Raw genomic sequence first — 23,958 nt, forward strand, 5'->3', positions numbered from 1 at the left:
AATCAATAAGGTTGTGGCCATTTCAAACCCAAGACACTGTCCTGTCTTCATTTCCACCTATCACACCCCTACCCCCAGTGATGTTAGGCTATGCACCTTGGCCTGTAATAATATTTCTGCAGATAATATTATCTTTAAAAAACAACAACCCACTGGTGACTCTATGTAAATATGTGTTGGATATGGAGGGAAGCGGAGCTGACAAATATTTCAGTCTCTTCCTTTCACCCACAAGAATATGAAGTTTTAAATATATGCAGCTAGAAGCCGATGAAATTATAGCTTTCAGACACTTTATAACTCTCAAACAGATCTGTGATTGATTGCAAGGTGGCATAGCTGCTGGCAGTTTTTGTCGGCACATTTTGATGATGCAGTTTCTTAGGTGAACTTCAAGTACATCAGTGACACCTACTATGTTTCAGACACTTTGAGTGATTTCAAAGCTAATAATTTATGAGAGCTTTTGGAGAAAGTTATTAGGTTTGTCTCAGGAGAGACATTTTTTTTAATCCTCAGTTCTCTGCTGTGTGTTCTGTTTATCTCATCTTATTTTGTTAGTAAACAAATACATAAAACTTGATGTATAGATGTCTGCATTATAACAGGGTGGCGTTACTTTCATTACTTTAATAAAGTTTCCCCTTTGAACATATTTGTGCCAGAGAATCGTTGTGGAGCCATCATGAAGGTGGGATCATTTCATGTCTCACAAGGTTAGTTTAGCAGACTTGATACAGCATTATCATACAGAATGCTAATAACAGCTTGTGTAATCTGCAACTATAACCCATTGTTATACTTTGCCATTGACACAGAATAGCCAGACAAAGTGGAATGCATTGTGGGGATGATGTAGGAAAGCAAAGACAGTCCACAGATACTGCCTTATTCGTTGCAAAAATAATCAAAGAGATCTTGAAAAACTACTCTGCTACATTTTGCAAATGAAACCTTGAGAATTAGAAGCAACACAATTAATCTGTAGTAGCAAGTTTAATTTTAATTTGTTTCACTGAAACATAACCCATCTGACTTTTGATTAGCAGATTTGAATAAGTTATATCAAAGTTTTTAGATCTAATCAACAAGCTACAGACAGTTATATAAACTGTTGCGTGAAGTCAATGAAGAGAAAATAGCCATCTTTCATATATTTGTAGTATTTATCCATGGGACACATTACAGTAAGATTCGTCAGAGTAATTCTAACCCTAATTCTTCTTATCGTCTAGATCAAAATTTATACACATGATTCAAAATATGCTGAATGTTAGTTGCATCTGCATTGACAATGTAGTGCCATATGTAAACCTGGGTAAAGCTGACAGTTTTATTGTGGGATACCAGGTTTATTAGTCATAGTCAAGTTATTTTCTACTTTATGCTCTAAGTGGTAAACAAAAAAATAAACATTCTAAAATAATAGCACATAATCATAATAAAAGTTACAACACCCCTCAAATTTAGCACTAAGAATTTAACAACAAATTGTTTTAAAATACGTCATAGAATCATAGAGTTGAAAGAGACCCAAGGGTCATCTAGTCCAACCCCCTGCAATGCAGGAATCAAAAAGGGTGCTACCAGTTGGGTGTGGGGTCACGGCTGCTCATGCGTGCATATTTTTCACAACATCTGCACAATGACAGTCACATAAAAATGCAAGTCCGTATTTCCCCTTATTTAAGAGCCAGTGTGGGGTAGTGGTTAAGAGCGATAGTCACGTAATCTGGGGAACCGGGTTCGCGTCTCCGCTCCTCCACATACAGCTGCTGGGTGACCTTGGGCCAGTCACACTTCTTTGAAGTCTCTCAGCCCCACTCACCTCACAGAGTGTTTGTTGTGGGGGAGGAAGGGGAAGGAGATTGTTAGCCGCTTTGAGACTCCTGAAGGGGAGTGAAAGGCAGGATATCAAATCCAAACTCCTCTTCTTCTTTAACATGGAGAACCTGAAAAGACAAAAGGGAAAAAAGAAAAAAGTTTCCAGTGATCCATCTGTGATATCTGAATCACTCACTTATAGTACTAAGCCCACACCTGAAAGCACTCAAAGCTTACTAATAGGTCTATTAACAATGTTCAATATCTTCACATATAAAAACATAACCAAAACTGATGGCACTAGTGCTAGGAACCCTCTTCCCAAAACTTCTATACTGAGACTCGAGACGCCAGAAATAAAACAAAACAAAACCCAAAACAGTTATTCTTCTGGAAACAACTCCCTTCTGAAGGCTCCTAGGGTTGGAGAGTTGGAAACAATCTCTCACAGATTGCAGAAACAGTATATATCTCTCTCGACTCCTTCATTGCTGAAGCTTGAAGAATAAATTGACATGTTCTTAACATGTGAAGAAGCTTAAAGGATAAGTGTAACATGGCAGGAGGAGAGCCAAAATGAGATGTGTAGAGGCACAATTTAAGAAAATATATCTTTTTTCTGTAAAGGTTTCAGACATATGTACAAAGGCTAAGGCACCATCTGGACTCTTTTGAAGTTAGTCCAGCAATTTAGTTTTGAAGGCTTGCCCTTTAAACATCTTGACTTAAGTCTCAATAAACAGAATTCTAAAGCATGCCAAGGTAAGAATGTATTGAAATAGTTTGATCTATTCTGGGCAGTTACTGCAGGGGGCAGAGAATCAACATACCCCTTTCAATTAAGAACTGCTATACAGTAATTTGAAATAGATAAGGAAAATTGAGGAAATGGTCATTTCCTTACATTGTTGTCCTTTCCATGTTTACTCAGGAACTGTGTTCAAATCGACTTACTCTCTAGTAAAGCATGTTTGCAACTACATCTATTCAGTTCTTCCTGCTAATGAACACAACAAAATCTTTTTCCTCAGCACAGCAGACAGTGTGGAGTTCTGAGAGCATAGCTTCCAATAAGTCTGCAATGAATACAATTAATGATATGAAGAAAACTTGACACTGAAGTAGTGTGAGGGTACAAGTTAATGCAGGCAGGAAGGACAAGCAGGGTTGGGTTTGGGTCTTGTTTCAGTTGGACGGTAAACATCTGGGATAATTTATAGTGTTGGGGTCATCAGAAAGGAGATCAACATAGTTCTGGACAATTTGGTAGTGTCTGAGAATATCAACAAACAGTAGTTATGCAGCCCTCTAGAAATGGTCTGGCTCATTCAAACACATGAACATAGCATTGCATTTAACACAGGTATGCCATTACTACATATTCCTTCCTTTTCGTTACACACATATCAACAATGCAGCAATGGATATTAGTTAATGCATCTTTTCCATGTCCTTTTAAACGCATAATTGTCCTAAGCTCTGACAGTGTGGAATTACAGAACAACATAATATATCACCTTACATTATGAAAGTTGCAGAGCAGCTTACTGTACGTAAGAGTCAGCAAGTAAATAGCTGATGAGCAAAGTTAAAAATTGCATGCTTGTAGGCCATTCATTGAAAAGGAAGAAGCTCATGATCAGAGGCTGAATAACAGTGCTTCGATTAGTCTTTGCAGATGAAAAATGTGTAACTGGGTTCAAAAAGTATTTACTTCCCTAATGGCACAGAATTCACTTTATATTTGTAGCACTCTATGAGTTTATTAAATATGTCTAGAGAGCAGACTGCACCGATGTGTTTTGTTATAGGTCATAGAATCATATATTTGTAGAGTTGAAAGGGAACCCAAAAATCATCTAGTCCAGTCCCCTGCTATGGACAAATCTCAGCTAAAGCATACATGACAGAAGGCCATCTAACCTCTGCTTAAGAACCTCCAAGGAAGGAGAGTCCACCACCTTCCGAGGGAGACTGTTCCATTGTTGAACAGTTCCTACTGTCCCTCCATGTAACTTGAATCCATTGGTTTGGGTCCTAGCCTCTGGAGCAAGAGAAAACAAGCAAGAGAAAGATCATCTTCCACGGGGCAGCCATTTAGATATTTTAAGATGGCTATCATATCTTCTCTCAGTCTCCTCTTTTCCAAGCTAAACATACCCAACTCCCTCAACCAATCCTCATAAGGTTTGGTTTCCAGACCCTTGATCATATTATTATTATTAGTTATTTATTGAATTTATATACTACCCTTTATCCTGTATGGCACTGCTATGCAAACATTCCAGCTTGTCAATATCTTTCTTAAATTGTGGTGCCCAGAACTGGACACAGGGCTTCAGGTGTGTTCTGACCAAGACAGAATAGAGTGGTACTATTATTCCCCTTGACCTGGGCACTATACTTCTGTAGATGCAGTATAGTATAGAATAGCATTAGCTATCTTTGCTGCTGCATCACACTGTTGACTCATGTTAAGCTTGTGATCCTGTAAGACCCTTAGATCCTTTTCACATATACTACTTTGTTAATTCTATAATCTTATCCTCTGAACTATCTGTAGAAAAATTAATTAATTTTGTGAAAAATTAATTCTGTGAAAAATCAAGCTAAGTAAAGAACAAATTGTATTATCAAGCTATGTATTACTACTGTTGCCATTATTATTTCAAATCATTCAGCCACTGTGGAAAAGCTTATGATAGAAATAGTGTAATAGCTTTAGTCCTATACACACTTACTATGGAAGTAGATTTGACTACAATCAGTGGGACTTACTTTTCAGTAGACATGCATAGAATTGTGCTCTTGACCTGGTTTGCTGAACCAAACGTGTGTTTTTTACACTTCTGTAAAAATAATATTGTGGTTGTGTTGAGATTTAATTTTGGGATAATCAGTATAATTTAATTGGCAGGAGCCAAAAGGCCATTGAGTTAAAGCTGCTTTTTTAAAGGGAGCATCATTCCATCAGGTTTTCACAGTAGAGATATCATAAGTATCTGTGAATATCTGTTCCTGAAACAAAAACAGGATTATTATTATTTTGCAATTTATTCAAAATATTGTCAAATTTAGCATTCAGTATCTGTTGAACAATACTGCTAACCTGAAACGAAACCAGGCTTCAGCTGTAGAATTTTGTGGCAGTCACAAATACTGCTATCTGGTATGCAGTTAAAAGACTTTTTTCTAAACTGAAAGCAGTAGTATTACCTTGGGAGAAATATCGAAGCTTAAAAAAATTATTATCTCACCTATTCCAGACAATGTCCATTGGATTGGATCCAGACTAAATTATACATTTAGCATTCCTAAATGAAGTGGGCAGATCTACTGCCACATTCTAATCCCCACTGGCTTGTGCTGGCCAGGGTGAAAGGTGTCTGTGCAAGTTCTTTGTCACTATGCCAGCTTCAAACTCAAACAGAGGTGAGGCAAGAATTCTTTAGGACTGAAATGAGGAGTTGTGTGGATCTTATGTTACAGAGTCTCTCACTCCAAAATATATGTTGAAAACAATACAAAGATGCATTGAATCCAATTGCTGTTTCAAACTGGTGGTGGGGGGGGGGACCATGGGTTGGAATTAAGTAGCTATATGGTTTATAGTTTTCTGCCAGACCTCTGAAGATATTCCTTTAGGCCTGGAGAGAATATTTGCAAGTTCTCTTAACCCTAGAATCTTTGCTGATTCCACTGGTTTAATGTTTCCAATAAAACTGTGTGTATTTGTCTGTCTTCAGTGGTTTCTGAAGTATTGCTGTTGGCAACTGCAGCCCTTCAGTGACTTATTGCTGAGAGTTGACTTGGATGCTTTGTGCACAGTTGAGATAGTTCAGGTTATGAAACAGTGTATGGGGAAAATCTGTATGGAAGATCAATTCCATAAGCACTTTATAACAGCCACACACACACACACACACACACTCTAAAACAACAACACTGAAGCACAGGGCCATAGTGCCAAAAATATGTCACTAATCTCTACGCTGAAGACAGAAGAGTAGCGGAATATAGATTTGAACTTGCAGAGAATGAGACAAGCAGATGTTCTGTCAACGAATTGATCATTGTACAGCAGAATTAGATAGCACTTTCAATTCCAGACAGTTGTGAGCTCTCTCTGCCAATTTCCCTCCAGAGTAATGCTGTTGTCTTACATTGACTGCCCACTGTGTTTAAAAGTATGTAAATGTGAAATTCAAAGTGGGTCACTGATCACTTGTTATATGTATTTAATAAAATATTTTTAAAGAGTGGGATACATTTAAGAAATTAATCTTCACATGGTCATTTTTGTTCTCATCTTTATGAACCATGTAGAAAGATCACAAGTAGATCATTAGCCCTAGAGTGAGAGAGTAGATCAACAAGCCTTCTGTACTCACTGTTAGCATACAATTCATTCAGTTTGGTTTGTTCATAAATCACACTTTCTTTGCAGACATACCTGAGGCAAGTTTAAAAATTGGAACTTGACAGTCTAATCATATGCATGGTTACAAAGTATGTCACACTGAGTTCAATGCAGATTGCTCCTAGGTAAGTTTGCGTCAACTTGCAACCCAAAACTATAAAATGCAATGCAATGCAAAGCAATAAAAATCAACTAAAGCCAATAGCACTGGTAGCAGTATAAAAAACAGCACCCCCAGATAGCATCCTCTGTAGCAACAGAACTTTTGCTCAGCAGGTGACAAAACCTGCTTTGATTTAGGGATGAGTGGGTTTCATTGGGTTTAGCCCTAAATAGTTTCATGGGTTTGCTCTTCTTTGCATTCTATTCCCTCTGAACTCTAGCTTAACTAGCAGGATTTCTGAAATTAATTTTAGAATTTCATATAGTTTTCAATAACATCTATCCATTGCACATTACTCCTATATTACAGATTATTCACATGCATTGGTTAAACACTGAAAAAGGCAGTCTCCGTGTGATCTTATTCATGTGCTGCTGCACATTGCTAAAACACACACAAAAAGGATTTGTAGATACAGCCATATATATAATTAAACCAAGACAGGTGCTTTCCAGTGTTTTATCAAAGTACACATGTGGATTGATAGTTAGATGTCTGAAAGCTACAATGATTTGTGTGTGTACACGGTAGATTGTAAATTAAAAAACAACAGCAGAACAACGGAAGATTCCTGTTACATTGGTACTGCTTTGGAAAAAACCTAGGTTATTCAGAACTCCAGAATTTTAGGAGAATTTTGAATGTGAAAAATTTTGGAAGCCTCCCCATTTTCCTTTGGTGCTGTGTTTGGGAACTTCTAATTGAGTCTCCCCTTCTGTTCCCTGTGCCTAAACCAGAACAGAAACAGAAAGACCATTTTAGAATTTAATGTCCCTCCTTTCCCTCCCTCCCTCAATGTCCCCTGGAATACAGTGGTACCTCGGGTTAAGTACTTAATTTGTTCCGGAGGTCCGTTCTTAACCTGAAACTGTTCTTAACCTGAAGCACCACTTTAGCTAATGGGGCCTCCTGCTGCTGCTGCGCCGCCAGAGCCCGATTTCTGTTCTTATCCTGAAGCAAAGTTCTTAACCCGAGGTAATATTTCTGGGTTAGCGGAGTCTGTAACCTGAAGTGTATGTAGCCTGAAGCGTATGTAACCCGAGGTACCACTCTATTGGATTTGTGAAGAGGAAAAGATGAGGGCAACTAGCTGATCAGAGGTATAAGGGAGTTCTGCTGAATTCTCCCTCCAAAATTGTACCCACAGAAAAAAAGAAAAAAAGTGGAAGTGATGGATTCTCAGTTGGGGGACACATCTCTTCTCCCCCCTCCCCCACATGATCAAAACCACCCCTACCCCCCAAAAAAACGTAGCTGAAGTTCCCCCTGTGCGCTATGCTAATAAATTTCCACTTACTGAAAGGTCTGAGAGACCCCCTGGAGTTCTTTCAATCTGCCTCCTGTGGTGGCCAACCAGCTCTCTACGCGTCACAGCCAATCTTTTGGGCCTACACAAGTTTTGCTCTCACAGTATTAAGACTGAGGAGGAGGTGCTGCTTCTGAGAGGCAAGGAAGTCTCTCAGGCCTCTCAGTAAGTGGTTGTTTGAGGAAAATACTTTGCTGTATTTTATTATTCTGATAAGGAGTGGGGTGAGGAAGGCTGGAGGCAAAAGGCAGGGAAATGCGAGGCCTGCCTCATACCCTCCTGGGCACACCGTGTGAGAGAGATTACATGCTCACTTCACCTTTCGTTATTATTATTCCTTGTTCCTTTACTCCTCTGAATCAGCCTGCTCTGATTCCCTCACTTTCCTTTGCCCCCCAGAGTTACAGTTCTGGCCTTTTGTGACAGCTTCACTTTCACATTTCTCTTCTCGCAGTGCAACCCCAAGATTACATATCCGTTTGGTACTACGCTCCTGTGAGTTCGGTAGGGTTTCCTCCCAAGTAAATGGGTACAGAATGGCAGCTTTAAAGGGCAATCCTAATCACGTCTACTGAGAAGTAAGCCTGGTTGAACTTTAGGTTTGCAGCCTTAGGCACTTAATGTTGTTTTCCAGTTGTAAAGCCTGTATGGAGTTAGGGGGTTCTCCAGGTTACTGAGTAGGATATTAACTTGGGAGAATAAAATCTTAAATGACTTTGTTTTCAACCTCTCTTCAATTATTCTCTCACCCCCCCCTCCGGCGCACCTCTAAATAAAGTTTTTTTCCTGTACTGTACCATTTTAGGTGCAGGTTGGGAAAAAGAACACATTTGAATGATTTTTTTTAAAAAAATTAATAAACAAACTTCCATATACATAGAAATTCTGAATATCAAGAGAATGATGAGACCTGAGACCTCCAAACCACCCTGAGACCTCTGGGTATAGGGCAGTATATAAATACAATAAAATAATAATAATAATTTCAGTTTTGACTTCTTCCTGACATGCTGTTTTCCTATGCTAGAAATGTTTTTTGTTTTGTTTTGTTTTTAAAGAAAGAGAGTGAGTATGGGGCTTTATTACTTCATTCAGCTGCATGTAGAAAGCTGAATTCTGATAATAATTATGGTCAGTTGGTGTAATCTTCGTGGAGGAAGGCTTCAGGAGTAAACCCTGAGGAAAAATCTGTGGCTACTGCCTTGCAGGACATCTTTGAAGAAAGAAAAGGCTGAGGAGTAAACCCTACACAGGTTCTCTGATTCTCCAGCGATTTGACTGGAAATTGCTTTTTCTGGCAGGGATAGAGCCATGTCATGAAGAACTTCACCAGTTTAATTTCTGCCTGTTAGGCTGCTGTTAAAGGCACAGGCACAAACCCAGTAGGAAAAGTAGTGAATCCTAAAAAGGCAATCCAATATACTTTTCTGGGAGCAAGTCCTACTGCATTAGCTTGGCTTACCTCCAAATAAATTTTCCCTGGATTGGGTACACCACTATAGAGAAGACAGAAAACTGTAACTTTCAAGGACACTTATTTTATCATAGGCAGTCTAGTCCTTTTCACCTGTTCTACTATCAGAGGGCTGACAGTTGATTTCCATTGATGCAATGAGGATACTCATCGGGGCAGACCACCTGCCGCATCCAAAGTGTATGTGCAGGGACTATAGGTTTGCATCCTAATGTGCAGTATATATTGTTATAATAACTCTGACAGTATTTTTTTCTGTAATTGTGTGTGTTTATAAATCTCTATGATTATAGCTTGTCACATGCAGCTTACAACTCTTGGGGCATGTAAAGAATCTTAAAAAGCTGATCAAATGAATTGCATTATAGCACAAAGCCAATATCCTTGCTGAAAGTTGAAATTATGAATTCTGTTGAATGCATCACTCAGATTTTTTGGCTGGATAAGGACCAGTAAACTGATACTTAATTATGATAAGATGGAGGCATTTTGGTGGGTGATTCCCATGTCTCAGAATTGGGGAGAGAGTCTATTCTGGATGGAGTTATTCGCCCTCTGGACATTGGAAAGCATAGTGGCTAGGAGTGCCTGTTTCAGTGCTGGTTTGCCAGCTATGGTTGTTCCTTGACTAGAATAGCCTTGCCATGGTAATCCATGTTCTTGTAATTTCACATCTATATTTCTGTAATGTGCTATAAATTTGGGCAGTGACCAAAAAAGATGGTTTCTCCACTGTAGCATCCCATTTGTGGAACTTCTTACTTTTGGAAGACTACTGGTGGCCAACCGTACAGTATATTTATATCCAATATTATGTCTACAGTATACGAGAGTACCACATTAGTGCACATGCTGGAAACTAAGCAGGAATCCATTATTTAATAATTAAATAATTATAATAATTATTAAAGGTGGTAGCTAGGTTTTTGGGGCCTTCTATTTATGGATGCCACATGTCCACAACCTATGCCTCTTGTTGGATACACACTGCAGATTAGTCACACATGTGCTAGACTTTAATTTCTCTATTCTGTTTAAAATGGGAAATAATTATTTAGACCAAGTTTCCTGGTTATGTCACAGCAATGGATCCTACGTTGGGTTCTGATTTAGGGCAGCTCTACACACATGTTTGGGACTTTATTTTTTATGCATTGTATAAACATGTATGTAAAAAAAAACCACATTAAACACCGGTAGAGCATAAAAATTAGCATCTGCCATATTTAAGGAACAAAACTGGTGTTACAAATCAAAGGCTCAGGAAGGCCTGAGCAAAGAGATACGTTTTTACTAGTTAGCAAAACATCAGTACTTGTATTGATGCCTGCTACTTAGAAGGGTGAAATTATTTTACAAGGTGTCTACTACAACAGAGAACTCAAGTTTCTTAGTTCATAAATATATGCAGGATGTGGCATGACCACAAGGTCTTATTCTGACGACCATAATAGGCAGGTAAAAGCGGAAGTGTTCTTTGAGATTTATCCTGGTCCCAAGCTATGTAGGGCCTTGAAAGTCATCAGCAGTACTTTAACTTGGTTCAGTAGCAGATTGACAGTAAATGCAATTCTTTCAGCACTAGTAATATGCGTATGCAATAAGGTGTCCCACTTAGCAGTCTAGCGGCAGCATGTCATATGATACATAACGACGGAAGACGCTCAGTGCTCTGGAAAAGGAAATCACAGGTGTCATGTTCATCAAGTACATTGTAGCTCTAATTCTCAAAGGTTCTATTCAATGAGGCTTGTGCTGAGGAAATGCATGAAGAATTGGGTTATATAAATATTGATAATTTAATAGTCCAGCCTAATGGCAGACTAATAGGTTCTGTTTCATTAATTTCTATTACAGTTTTGCTTAGACTACTGTTCACAGCTCACTACTATTTTATATAGAATTTCTTCAGCTGTTTTCTGGGAACAAGCATTGCATTTTCAGTATGAATTTAAAAATAAATTGGAGGATCAACTTTCTGCCAATTCTTCACCAGGGATCCTTGAACACCATTGTTGTTTCATTTCCCCAGTACTGAGAAGATGGGACCAAAGAGATTTCCCTGTATAAATCAAGCAATAGTCTCTTTATAAAAAGTGGACATTCTACCTTGCTTGTAGTGTCCCCCCCCCCTTTGTTCCTTTTATATCTGAATTATCTGGAAAACTGTAACAGAAATAAGGAATATATTTTAGCACTGTGATGGTTTGAAAAATTTACATTTACAAAGTGCTGTGACCTTTGCTTGCTCTCCCACAACTTCAGTGTAGTTCGGTGTTAAAAGTTCAGATTTGTCATGCAGTTAATCCTTGATTAGTATGACAGTGTGTGACATGTCTAAAAAGGTTTGGTTTATAAATAAAAAGTTAAAATTGGTCACATTTTAACCCTTTCAGTGTCATCTCTTCGTGGCGAAGAAGTAACTTGGGATGAAACTGATAGAGGCATCTTTAGAAACTCAAACCAAATGATGCCATATCCCACAATGCTTCTCCGCTAGTCTGATGAAGATTTATATCCATAATTTTCCATCAAGAAAAAGGTATGTATTCTTCTTTATGCTATATTGTTGGCTAACTGTTGCATTCATGGTGACTGCTTGAAATCAGAAAACTATGGACTCAGCTACATTAGGGTTTGTTTTTTTTAAAAAAAGGGTTTTAAATTTGTTATAACACTGTGACACCAGATGGCACTGTAGAGTTCAATCCTTCGGCATGTGATTTGCCATTACGAGCTTTACAGTGTGTTTTCCTGAAACAGTTTTTTGATGTGTCTAGATCCAGCCATGGTCTGTGAGAATGTGTACTGAACATCTTAAAGATACTTATCTTAAGGGATCTAGTATGGTAGCTTCTCCAGCAAAGATAAATATGTGCTGCCAAAGTTCTGCACTTGAACTGGTCCTGATCCAGCGTGAGTGTCTCATGTGTAGAATTCATGTTAAACTGCTGTTTTAGGGGTTGTTTTTAAGAGCCTGGGACGGATTAATCCATTTAGCATTACATTCTATGGGAAAGCATGCCTTGGTTTTAGAATGCTTTGGTTTTGGAACGGTTTAATCCGGAACGGATTAAGTTTGGGAACCAAGGTACCACTGTACTTTCTTATGCCAGTGGAGAGGGTGAAGTCCATTACTGTACACAGGTCGCTGTGAAGTAGAGTCAGTGCTTTAATCGTGCACCTACAATGAGCTCTACAAAAATGCTACCAAAACACAGAAGGTACAAAATGAAAACTAGCTGAGCAGCAACTTCTGCTAGTGTTTGCTTGCACACATTACAACAACTGACAGAAACTAGCTCTAGCAAGTAGCAATTGTATAATGTGTATGTCTAGCATTTCTATCTTTTAAATCTGCAGTTCCTCTCTTAATTTTAAACAGTCTAAAATCAATGATTACTTACAGAGTCTTTAACAATGGGAGGCTCTATTAAGCATGCAGAGAAAACAAATGGAGCCCATGAATTTAATTCTAGTTTTCATTATCTCTTATTTCTGCATCACACCCTAAAGCTGTTGATGCCTTTTTCATATTCATCCATCTAGCAAAATGTTGAGGAGGTTAGGGATTACAAAGACCAATAAATGCAACAGTTCTGAATTGTAAGTTAATTTAATGTGAAAAGAAAACTCTGCCTATGTTAAATCTGATGATGCACTAAGTTTCTAAAGCACTTCAGATTAGTTTTTTCTCTTGATAAGGCCCAGAAGGGCTAAAAGCATTCTCTGATAATTATTAAATTATTGTTTAAATAGGATAAAATAATGTAATGTGGGACCAAATGATATTAAAGTGAGGAATCTAAACAGCAAATAAACTTAGTTCAGTTTAATGTTTAAGATTCTTGAAATGTTCAGTGTCAGCACTATTGTGTATGTGGCCTCCGTTCAACCTCCTTCCCATTAAGACACTTTATTTCCATTTATCCTATGTCGTATGCCTTTATGTGTGTTTGTACTTTGCTTATCCAAGAGGAAGCTTGGCATTAAAGCCACATATGGACTTCAGTGGGATCTCTGTTTCTACCCACTTTGAATTTTGTAAAACTGGACACAAGGAAGCAGCAGAATGCCTTCCCTGGAGATATCCTTTCCTTGAACTCATAGACCTCTTGGTACTGCTTATTTACCTTAACTGAGTAGATACTTGTGACACTGTTCTGGTTGCATGTTTGTTTGTTTAATTTTTCTTGCTTATAATTTTCTAATTCACTTTAAGATGTAGCAGACTTAGAGTTTGGAAATTGTTGGTGTGTTCTGGTTTTCAAACTGTGCTATGGGGTACTGAAGGGCAGTATCCCCCCACCCTGTGTTATTTAACATCCACATGAAGCTGCAGGGAGTAGAGCATAGTGACATCAGTATGCTGAGGACATGCGGCTCCATTTCTCTGTAATATCTGCATCAGGAGAACTGTGAAAATGCCGGATTGGTGCCTTAATGTAGTGGTGGCCTGGATGAGGGACAGTAAACTTTTAAACTCTGGGAAGATGTAGACTTTTTGGGTAGATGGCTCATGTGTCCAACAAGATAGACCTGCTGCCTGTTCTACATGGGGCAGGTACATGGCCAGGGAGGAGGTCCGTAGCTTGGAGGTCCTTCTGGATGTATCCTTGTCATTAGAGGCCAGGGTGACCTCTGTGGCTAGGAGTGCTTTTTACCAGCTTTGCCTGGTATGGTAGCCGTGTCTGTATCTGTACTGGGATAACTTGGCTACTGCCGTCCATACATTGGTAATCTCAGCTCTGGATCACTGCGATCTGTGTCGAGTGGGTCTGTGTTTGGGCCTGGTCTGGAAGTTCCACTTTTGGGAAGTTCTACTCTTGGGTAGAAAATACAGAAAGATCGCTTCAAGCACGTGCTCTAAGCTTGGAGCAAAGCTTAGGCACATCTTCCTTGGTCAGTTACATGGTGCTGAGAGGGGGAGGGAAGTAAATAGAAGCAGCTTCGCTTTTTCCCTCACAGAGAAGAGAAGTTGTGACTTTGCAGAGTCTAGGAGCGGACCTCTCTGGCCTTAACCCCTTCATGCACTGTCTAGCACTTATGCATAGCTATGTTTGAATGCAATTTCCACCATCAGGTGTGAGGTTCAAAGTGCAGCCTTATTCCACCTGGACATGAATGCGTCTTGCATGTGTGAAACAGGTGCATAGGGCTGCTGAGGCCAGCGTGACGACAAATAAATTTTCTACAAATTCCAGAGTAGTAAAGAAAAGAAAAGAATATTAAGCTGTCAGCATCATTGGTCTATAGAGAATGAAGTACCATTTCAAAAAACTCTCTTCACTAACACGTTCTAATAATGACCTGACTGAAATAACTTTTGCAGGTAGATTTATTTCCCCCCCATTTGGGTACTAGATATAAAACTGAAATAAACAGATATAAGAACTGGGATCTGCTAGGGATAGTTTATTCTGAGGTTCCTGATGTATATCTATGCCAAAATATTTTATAAATACTCAGTTTAATGAGGCTCACCACAACTGTGTGCCTCAAAAGCTGCTGTAGCATTTGGTTTCAGGGAATGGGACCTGACTTTTGCTTTGTTTCCCTACCACATGCTTTTTATCAGGTTGTTGAAATAGTGTTCATGCCATTAAACAGAACCACTAGTGTGACCTTGTTCTAGAGGGGTTAAAAGGAATGAATAGCTTTCTAAGCTTGATTCAATTTCCTTTTTGTGATCATTTTGCATAAGTGACCATTATAATGTTTGTGCACCAGCTTTTTGTATCTACGATCACACCTGGTGTGCATTTGGTAATGTAAAGTGATACAAAAGCAAAATAGATTTTCCCTGAGCATTGAATAGGTAGTGTTTCTTTCCATGCTGAACCTTTCCAGTGTGAACCTCAGATACATTAATAACATCAATTTAGTGTCGTGTTTTAATTTTTAAACATTTGTTGCCATGTACTCAGTTTTTAATAAATGCATAAGTGGGTGCAATATTTTGAGTTTTATATCATGAATTCAGCACCCTCAACAGATTCTTCAGACTTCAAAGGATTTAATATTAGTATCATAAAAGGCCTTTTGAAGAATACTACTGTAACATAAGAAAATTGACTGCTTGAGTGCGCCCTATCGTTTTGAAAGTGTTTTATTGCTTTAATTTCCTGTCTTAGTAAAGTAACAAGCAGCATAATAAAAGATATACTGTTTCAGAGTTGGCAATTTATTAGAAAGCTTAAGCTGGTTGAAGACTTTATGTTATGTGAAAAAGAAACCCTATATTTAGCTGGGGAGGAAATCAGACCAACTCCAACATTAATGTTGCAGTAGTTTTCCATGGAGTCTATCTGTGGTTTTTAAGTTTGTGTGAAATAAATCTGTGAGTTTAGGTCTTTCAGACTGAGCAGCTTGTGTATCATTAGAGTCCTGGAACCTTGATGTTATTCCATTTGGGAAGCATACATAAGATGGCTTCAGCTATTTGGATTCCATGACCAAAAGTTGCACTTAGAGCTTAAATTACCCAGAATATACATTTTTATTCATTTATTACATTTTTCTATGCATGGTTTAATTTTAATTCCAGATATTGTCAACCAAGCATGTATACAGTAAGTCTTTTAACCCAATTTTATGGTCATCAGTTTGCTGTCTTTCTTAGAAAGGGGGAGCCTATTCCACAGAGAAACAATCAATTTTGTTCACTAAAAGTGTAGATATGAGAAAAGTGACAATATGGAGGACTTCCGGTCGGTGCCAGCGCTTAATGGCGGTCCTACCTCCGAGCTCCGGAGAAGGACTGCTCCGCAAGTTCGGGTCTTACCCGCTACGGCGAGCGGGGGACCCCTAAAATCTCAGGCGCTGAAGCCTGAGAACAAGGAGATTCGGTGGGCACCTTGGCGCCCCCCGGTACTGCGAAAGAGCCTTTTTAAAGGCTACGGAGCGGCATCGGGAGTGAGCGCGGTGCTGAGAGTCGTCACCCAGCCTGCGGAGTGAAGCCGCGTCGCCATAAGCGGAGAGCGCCGATTCCTTCCTGAAAGAAAATTTGGACTGAATTCCCGTGAGTAGGAACTGAAAACAATTGGGACCCTTCAAATTCTGAAAATCGGACTAAAAGCGGGGAGGTTAAATCAAGGAAGTCTCCCTCCCCCCGACTGCATGAAAGTGAAAGCAACGGAACTCTAAATCTGCATCCGTTGAAACTTGCTTTTATATAACTAAACCGGACACTCAGACCTTAGATCTCCCCTCTAGCTAGCAGGGCAGAGGGGAGGTGAAAGAGACTTTAGTAACTGCACGACCTATTTACAGTAAAAATCCTCTGCTGTCTCAGCTAACAAAAGTATGAAACGGTCTGCCTTTTAGGACAATAGGACACTGAACTGACTTCCTCCTGTAAAAGTGATACTGCGATACAAAGTTTATACAGTGCCTGGCTACAGTACATCACAAGATGAAACAGTATATACTGGGAAACTGTGGCAATTTGTAGCTACAAGCCTCCAGTTATACTTGCTTTAACTGTGTTAAAAAACTTTTCTTTTTACATCCTTGGATATTCTCCTTTGTCTTTGTACTTGGACATTTTATTTTTGGCCATTTTGATTTGCTCCCCCTAGAGGCTAAAGTAAAACTTGGCACAGCTTGGGACAGTGGAATTTTCCAACGGGGAATAGCTCCCGTGGGAAACGACCTTGACATGAGTGGCTCACAAGAAGAGATAGTTACAAGAGCCAAGACCAAGCAACAACAACAACAACAGCTGCAGCAACAGACAAAGAAAAGAGGCTCAATTTCAGGCGTAACTACTGGATCTGCAGGAACAACAGGACAAGAAAAAGGGACGGCTGTCTCTATGGATGCCGTGACAGAAGCCCTGCTTAAAATAAATCAATCTTTGGAGTCTCTGACAAAACAGACTTCAGAAAATACACAAAAATTAACAGAAATATCAGTAAGACTAAACCAGAATACAGAATCAATAAATAAATTGGTGGAGGAAAATGCTACCACGCGTAAAATTGCTGAAGATGCCAAAGCTACTGCTGAAGGGACACAAGAGAAATTAGAGCCGATCGCTAAGAAGGTTTATGAACACGACGCAACTTTGGCCTTGTGGGAGTTACAGAGAAAAGAGAGAAACTTAAAATTAAGACTGATTCCAGAGAATGAAAGAGACAATCTCGCGGAATATCTGACACGGGAGTTTGTTGACTGCTGGGATCTTGAAGAAGACGAATTCAAAATTACAACAGCTTTCAGACTGGGCAAAAAGCAGGACAGAAAGACCCCGAGAGATTGCCTGATTACATTTAGATCCAAGGACGAAAGAGACAAAATATTAGGACTACACTTTGAAAAGGCCTTGCAAATTGGAAATTCAGCTATACAGATCTTCAAAGATATTCCAAAATATATTCTGGATTTAAGAAACTTCTACAAGGATTTGGCTCTTCTGCTGAAGAAAAACTCTATCCGTTTTAGGTGGGAATTTCCACAAGGACTGTCATTTGATTACAGGGGAAAGAAGGTGAAGATAAAGACTATTCAAGACAAGGACAAATTTTTGGCAAGAAATCAGGAGGACCTACAGAAGGGGACAGTGGACGTACTTGCAGAACAGAGGAGAGTACTAGACATTTTGAATCTCTCGTTTGGACAAAAACCACCACCATCAGAAGAAGAGCAACAACTTGGAGCTGTTGGAGGAGCTTCAGAAAAATAATAAGATGGCTCTGCAATTCCTTAGTTGGAATTGTAATGGACTTAATGGGCCTTTGAAGAGAAGACAAGTGTTTCATATTTTGAACAGAGAACAACTGGACTTGATATGTCTACAAGAAACTCACATAACTAGAGCCCATAGAAGACTACTTATAAATAAAAGACTAGGACAAGAATTTATTGCATCAGATAAAGTTAAGAAAAGAGGAGTTGTAATATATGTGAAAGAGAAATGGGCCCCAAAAATGATATTTAAAGATGAACAAGGGAGATATCTGGCAGTGGAGATACAAGTACAAGGAGGAAAAATTTTAGTTGTGGGAATCTATGCACCAAATGAAGGTAAATCTGACTTCTTTAAGAGACTTCATGAAACTCTGATGGACTATCTGGATTACAATATGATAATCATGGGAGACATGAATGGTGTGGTCTCCACTAACATGGACAAGGCACAAAGACTAACAGTTAGCAAGGAAGGGAGACTTCCTAAGACTTTTTTCGAAATGACGGAAAACATGGATTTGATAGATATATGGAGAACAAGGAACCCTCTGGAGAGAGAGGGAACCTTTTTCTCTCAAGCAATGATGACCTGGACCAGAATCGATCAAATTTGGATTACTAGTGGTATGGCTCCAAAGGTTAAGAAGGTGGAAATCTGCCCAAAAACTTGCTCCGACCATAATGCCGTGAGGATGGAGATGAAACTTACAACAACTGGTCAATTCAGATGGAGAATGAATGACACCCTCTTTCGAGATAAGGAGATCCTTATGAAGGCCCAAAAAACCCTAAAAGACTATTTTGAAATAAATTTGAGGACCGACGTGGAAAAGAGAGTGATCTGGGACGCAAGTAAAGCAGTGATGAGAGGCTTCTTGATTCAACAAAATTCAATAAAGAGGAAAAAACAAAATGAGAAAAAAGAAAAGATTTTGGAAAAGATAAAGGAAGGAGAGAAAAAATTAAGAACAAAACCAAAGTCCCAGGAGATTCTAAGAGAGATCAAGTTATATCAAACACAATATATGGAATTGATGAACCAAGAGATTGAATGGAAGATAAAACAAATGAAACAAAAGACATTTGAATCAGCAAATAAATGTGGCAAACTTCTGGCATGGCAATTGAAGAAAAGGCAGAAATTGAATACGGTTTCAAGCCTAGAAGTGGATGGAAAGAATATATCCAAACCTAATGAAATTAGAAACTGTTTCTTGAGTTATTTTAAAAAGCTATATACTCAAGGTTCGCAAAATGAAGAAGATATAGACAAATTCCTTGATAAATATGGATTACAAAAAATCTCTCATCAAAGTAAGATGGATCTGAACCAGAGAATAACAGAACAAGAGATAGAGGCCGCCATTCAGAACATGCAACTGGGCAAATCTCCAGGACCAGATGGACTGACTTCTAGATATTACAAATCGTTGAAGGAATGGTTGACTCAACCATTAAAAGAAGTTTGTAATGAGATCCTTGAGGGAAAGAAGGCACCTGAATCGTGGAAAGAAGCATATATTTCACTCATACCAAAGACAGAGACTGAAAAGACTCAACTGAAGAACTACCGCCCAATATCACTACTTAATGTGGATTATAAAATTTTTGCAGATACTTTGGCAAAAAGATTTAAAAGAGTGTTGATGGAAAGGATTCATAAGAACCAAGCAGGCTTTCTCCCTAAAAGACACCTGGCAGACAATGTAAGGAATGTAATAGACATTTTGGAAAAGCTAGAGGTGAATATAAACACTAAAGCAGTATTGATTTTTGTGGACGCGGAGAAAGCCTTTGATAATATTTCTTGGAGTTTTATGATGAAGAACCTTCATGGGATGGGGGTAGGCCAAGGTTTTGAGAATGGTATGGCTGCAGTATATTCTGAACAAAAGGCTAAATTGATTGTAAACAACGTAGTAACTGAGGAACTTAAGATAGAAAAAGGAACACGACAGGGGTGCCCAATTTCCCCATTACTTTTTATTTCAGTTCTGGAGGTGTTGCTGAATATGATAAGGAATGACCAGCAGGTTAAAGGAGTGCAGGTCGGAGCTAAACATTACAAGTTAAGAGCGTTTGCAGATGACTTAGTATTGACTTTACAAGAGCCAATCACTAGTACGAAAAAGGTTCTAGAAATAATACAACAGTTTGGCCAGGTGGCTGGATTTAAGTTGAATAAACAAAAAACCAAAGTTTTAGGAAAAAACTTAACAGATATGGAAAAGGAGAAATTCCAAGAAGAGACAGGGCTGACAGTGGTTAAGAAGGTGAAATACCTAGGGGTTTATTTGACATCTAAAAATGTGAATTTGTATAAGGACAATTATGAAAAATGTTGGTCAGAAATCAAAAAAGATCTAGAAATATGGTCAAATTTGAAATTGTCAATGTTAGGCCGAATTGCGGTGATTAAAATGAATGTATTGCCTAGAATGCTATTTTTGTTTCAGACCTTGCAGATTCTTGACAAGATGGAATGTTTCAAGAGGTGGCAGAAAGATATTTCGAAATTTGTCTGGCAGGGCAAAAAGCCCAGAATTAAATTTAAAATATTGACAGATGCAAAAGAAAGAGGGGGTTTTGCCCTGCCGGACTTAAAATTGTACTATGAGGCAGCAGCTTTTTGCTGGCTGAAAGAATGGATGCTCCTCGAGAATACGGACATTTTGGATCTGGAGGGTTTTAACAATGCTTTTGGTTGGCATGCATATTTATGGTATGACAAAGCTAATAGTGCCTTTAAAAATCATATTGTTAGGAAAGCACTATATAATGTTTGGATAAGATATAAAGATCTGTTGGAAAACAAAACCCCTAGATGGGTGTCACCAGTGGAGGCTAAAGCAGTGAAGAAACTCAATATGGAGGTCGGATGGCCGAAGTATTGGGAAATTTTGGAACAGGATGGAGATAAGCTTAAACTACAAAGCCAGGAGAAATTGAAACATAAAGTACAAAATTGGTTTCAATACCGTCAAATAATGGAGTTTTTTAAACAGGATAGGAAAATTGGCTTCCAGGTGGAAAAATCAAAACTAGAAACTGAGTTATTAGAACCCAATACTAAGATTTTATCTAGAATGTATAACTTGTTGCTGAAATGGAGTACACAGGACGAAACAGTCAAATCAGTTATGATCAAGTGGGCACAGGATGTTGGGCACAATATCATGTCAGCTGACTGGGAATGGTTATGGAACACCGGTATTAAATTCACGGCATGTAATGCCCTAAAGGAAAATATTATGAAAATGGTTTATAGGTGGTACATGACCCCAGTCAAGCTGGCAAAAATTTACCATTTGCCCGATAATAAATGTTGGAAATGTAGAGAGACTGAAGGTACTTTCTATCACCTCTGGTGGACGTGCCCGAAGATTAAGGCTTTCTGGGAAACGATCTATAATGAAATGAAAAAGGTACTTAAATATACTTTTCCTAAAAAGCCAGAGGCCTTTCTCTTGGGCATTGTCGGCCAATTGGTGTCCAAAGGGGATAGAACTTTTTTCATGTATGCTACAACAGCAGCAAGAATACTTATCGCGAAGTATTGGAAGACACAAGATCTACCCACTCTGGAAGAATGGCAGATGAAAGTGATGGACTATATGACATTGGCTGAGATCATAGAATCATAGAGTTGGAAGAGACCACAAGGGCCATCGAGTCCAACCCCCTGCCAAGCAGATGATGACAGGCAGAATCCGCGACCAACGAAAGGAGACGGTGGAAGAAGAATGGAGAAAATTTAAAAGTTACCTTAAGGACTATTATAAACTTAATGAATGTTAAAGTGTTGTGGTTTTTAGAGACAAAGGGATACAGTGATATAAGGTCAGAATATAGAGAAGACTAAGATGACAGAGGTTGGAAGTAACAATTGGGAGTTGCTAAAAATTATGGACATTGGGATGCAGAAAGGGGGGGGGAGGGGAAGTCCAAGAAAAGAGGTTTATGAAAATATGGTATGAAACTATACGTGTATGTTTGTCTTTTTAAGTGTTTGTTTGTTATTTAAAAACTTTGTAAAACCAATAAAAATTTTATTAAAAAAAAGAAAAGAAAAGTGACAATATGACTAACCCGCAGAAATATGACATAAAATGGCCTCATAAATAACTTCAATCATTTCCCTAGCAAAGTTTATAGACTATTCAGTGGTTGGTTGCAGTATGTGTAGCAGTCAGATATGCAGACATCAAGCTGCACACTTGTAATGGAAGTTACATGTTCATCAGTGCAGAGCAAGGAGAACAAGATTCACAAGGTCTTCCTAATCCCACCAGTGTTCTGCCACCAAAGGATTACAAAACATCTGTTAGGTTTTGTGGAAATACCCAGCAATATGTTACTAACACAAAAACATAATACACTTGCCGTGTGGCCTAACCCTTTGAAACAACAAAGAGAACTGTTGGTCTGAAGATTTGATTTATAATAATAATAGTGGATTTTAAAGCTGTGTGAGTCATTCATGAATTGCTTTTATTTTTATTGATTATGTTTGGAGAATGTTTAAACAATCATACATACTCTTACAAAATTGTAATATTCCTAATGATAAGTGATGGAAGGACACAGTATGTTATAAAACCAACTATAGACTGAATGAATGCTTAGTAAAAAGCCTTAGTATTAACACTGAATTTAAAGTAGTATGTTTGTCTAGCAGGGGCTAAAGTGCAACAGAAAACCCCAAACACTGCTGGTATCTTTGGTTATCAGTGCTATTCTTTTAGAAGAATAATGATTTGCAAGCTTTATTGCTAACTGAAGCACAAAAGATTTCCTCTAGGCTTGCCACAGACAATCCTTAGGCACATTAGATGAGTCAACTAGAGTTAGTTCAAAGTGAATTGCTCCATTTTAATCATGGTGACTTTCCCTTTTAGTCAATAGTCTGTAATGGTATATTGTCGGGGTCCCGCCCCTTTTAAGTGGCCACTTTATTTTGAAGCATATTTTAGCATTTGTAGGATTTAGCAGCTCTTCAAAGAAACTCTTAACGTTTCTTTACAATGCTGAAATTCAATATTGTTCTTATTTGGCAGTTATGTTTTTATAATATATTTATTAACTTTTCAAAGGTTATACAAAAAACAAACAAACAAAAATACAAAAATAAAAACACATGTAATTCCATTCACTTATTTTCTTTTAACTTACTTCTCAGACCTCCTCATACCTCCCCTTTTTGTATTCCAATTCAAATTATTCATTCAGCAAATCCTCGCCATTAATTTTCACTTAATTTTCCACCTTTCTTTCTCCCCCCCCCCAATTATCTTAATCATTACAGCTGATAACCACTTAAATTCTAACCAACATCATTCTAACATTCACTAATTTTGTAATATTTCCCAAGATAGTCCTTGAATTTCTTCCAATCTTCTTCCACCGTCTCTCTTCCCTGGTCTCGGATTCTGCCAGTCATTTCTGCCAGTCCCATATAGTCTATCACCTTCATCTGCCATTCTTCCAGAGTGGGTAGATCTTGTGTCTTCCAATACTTTGCGATAAGTATTCTTGCTGCTGTTGTTGCGTACATAAAGAATGTTCTGTCCTTCTTTGGCACCAATTGGCCGACCATGCCCAGGAGAAAGGCCTCTGGTTTCTTCAGAAAGGTATATTTAAATACCTTTTTCAGTTCATTATATATCATTTCCCAGAAAGCCTTAATCTTTGGGCACGTCCACCAAAGGTGAAAGAATGTACCTTCAGTTTCTTTACATTTCCAACATTTATTATCGGGCAAATGATAAATTTTTGCAAGCTTGACTGGGGTCATTACCACCTATATATCATTTTCATAATATTCTCCCTTAAGGCATTACATGCCGTAAATTTCACACCGGTGGTCCACAACTGTTCCCAGTCAGCAAACATAATATTATGTCCAACATCTTGTGTTCACTTAATCATAGCTGATTTAACCATTTCGTCTTGCGTATTCCATTTCAACAGCAAGTTATACATTCTTGACAAATTCTTAGTTTTGGGTTCTAACAGTTCTGTTTCTAATTTTGACTTATTTTGGCAGTTAAGTCTGTATTCGGATCACACTTATTAGGAAG

The 23,958-nt window shown here is 38.5% G+C and overlaps 1 protein-coding gene across 2 annotated transcripts in view; it reads left to right on the forward strand.

Moving 5' to 3' along the window:
* TENM3 (teneurin transmembrane protein 3) overlaps window positions 1-23,958 on the forward strand; it is a 1,324,874-nt gene that overhangs the window by 587,214 nt on the left and 713,702 nt on the right. For both annotated transcript variants that reach the window (XM_082237150.1, XM_082237146.1), the window contains exon 4: window positions 11,584-11,729. The gene's annotated coding sequence lies outside the window, so the exon portion shown is untranslated. The remainder of the gene's footprint in view (window positions 1-11,583; window positions 11,730-23,958) is intronic.

The sequence above is a fragment of the Podarcis vaucheri genome (assembly GCF_965113315.1).
Source record: "Podarcis vaucheri genome assembly, chromosome: 9".
Taxonomy (NCBI): domain Eukaryota; kingdom Metazoa; phylum Chordata; class Lepidosauria; order Squamata; family Lacertidae; genus Podarcis; species Podarcis vaucheri.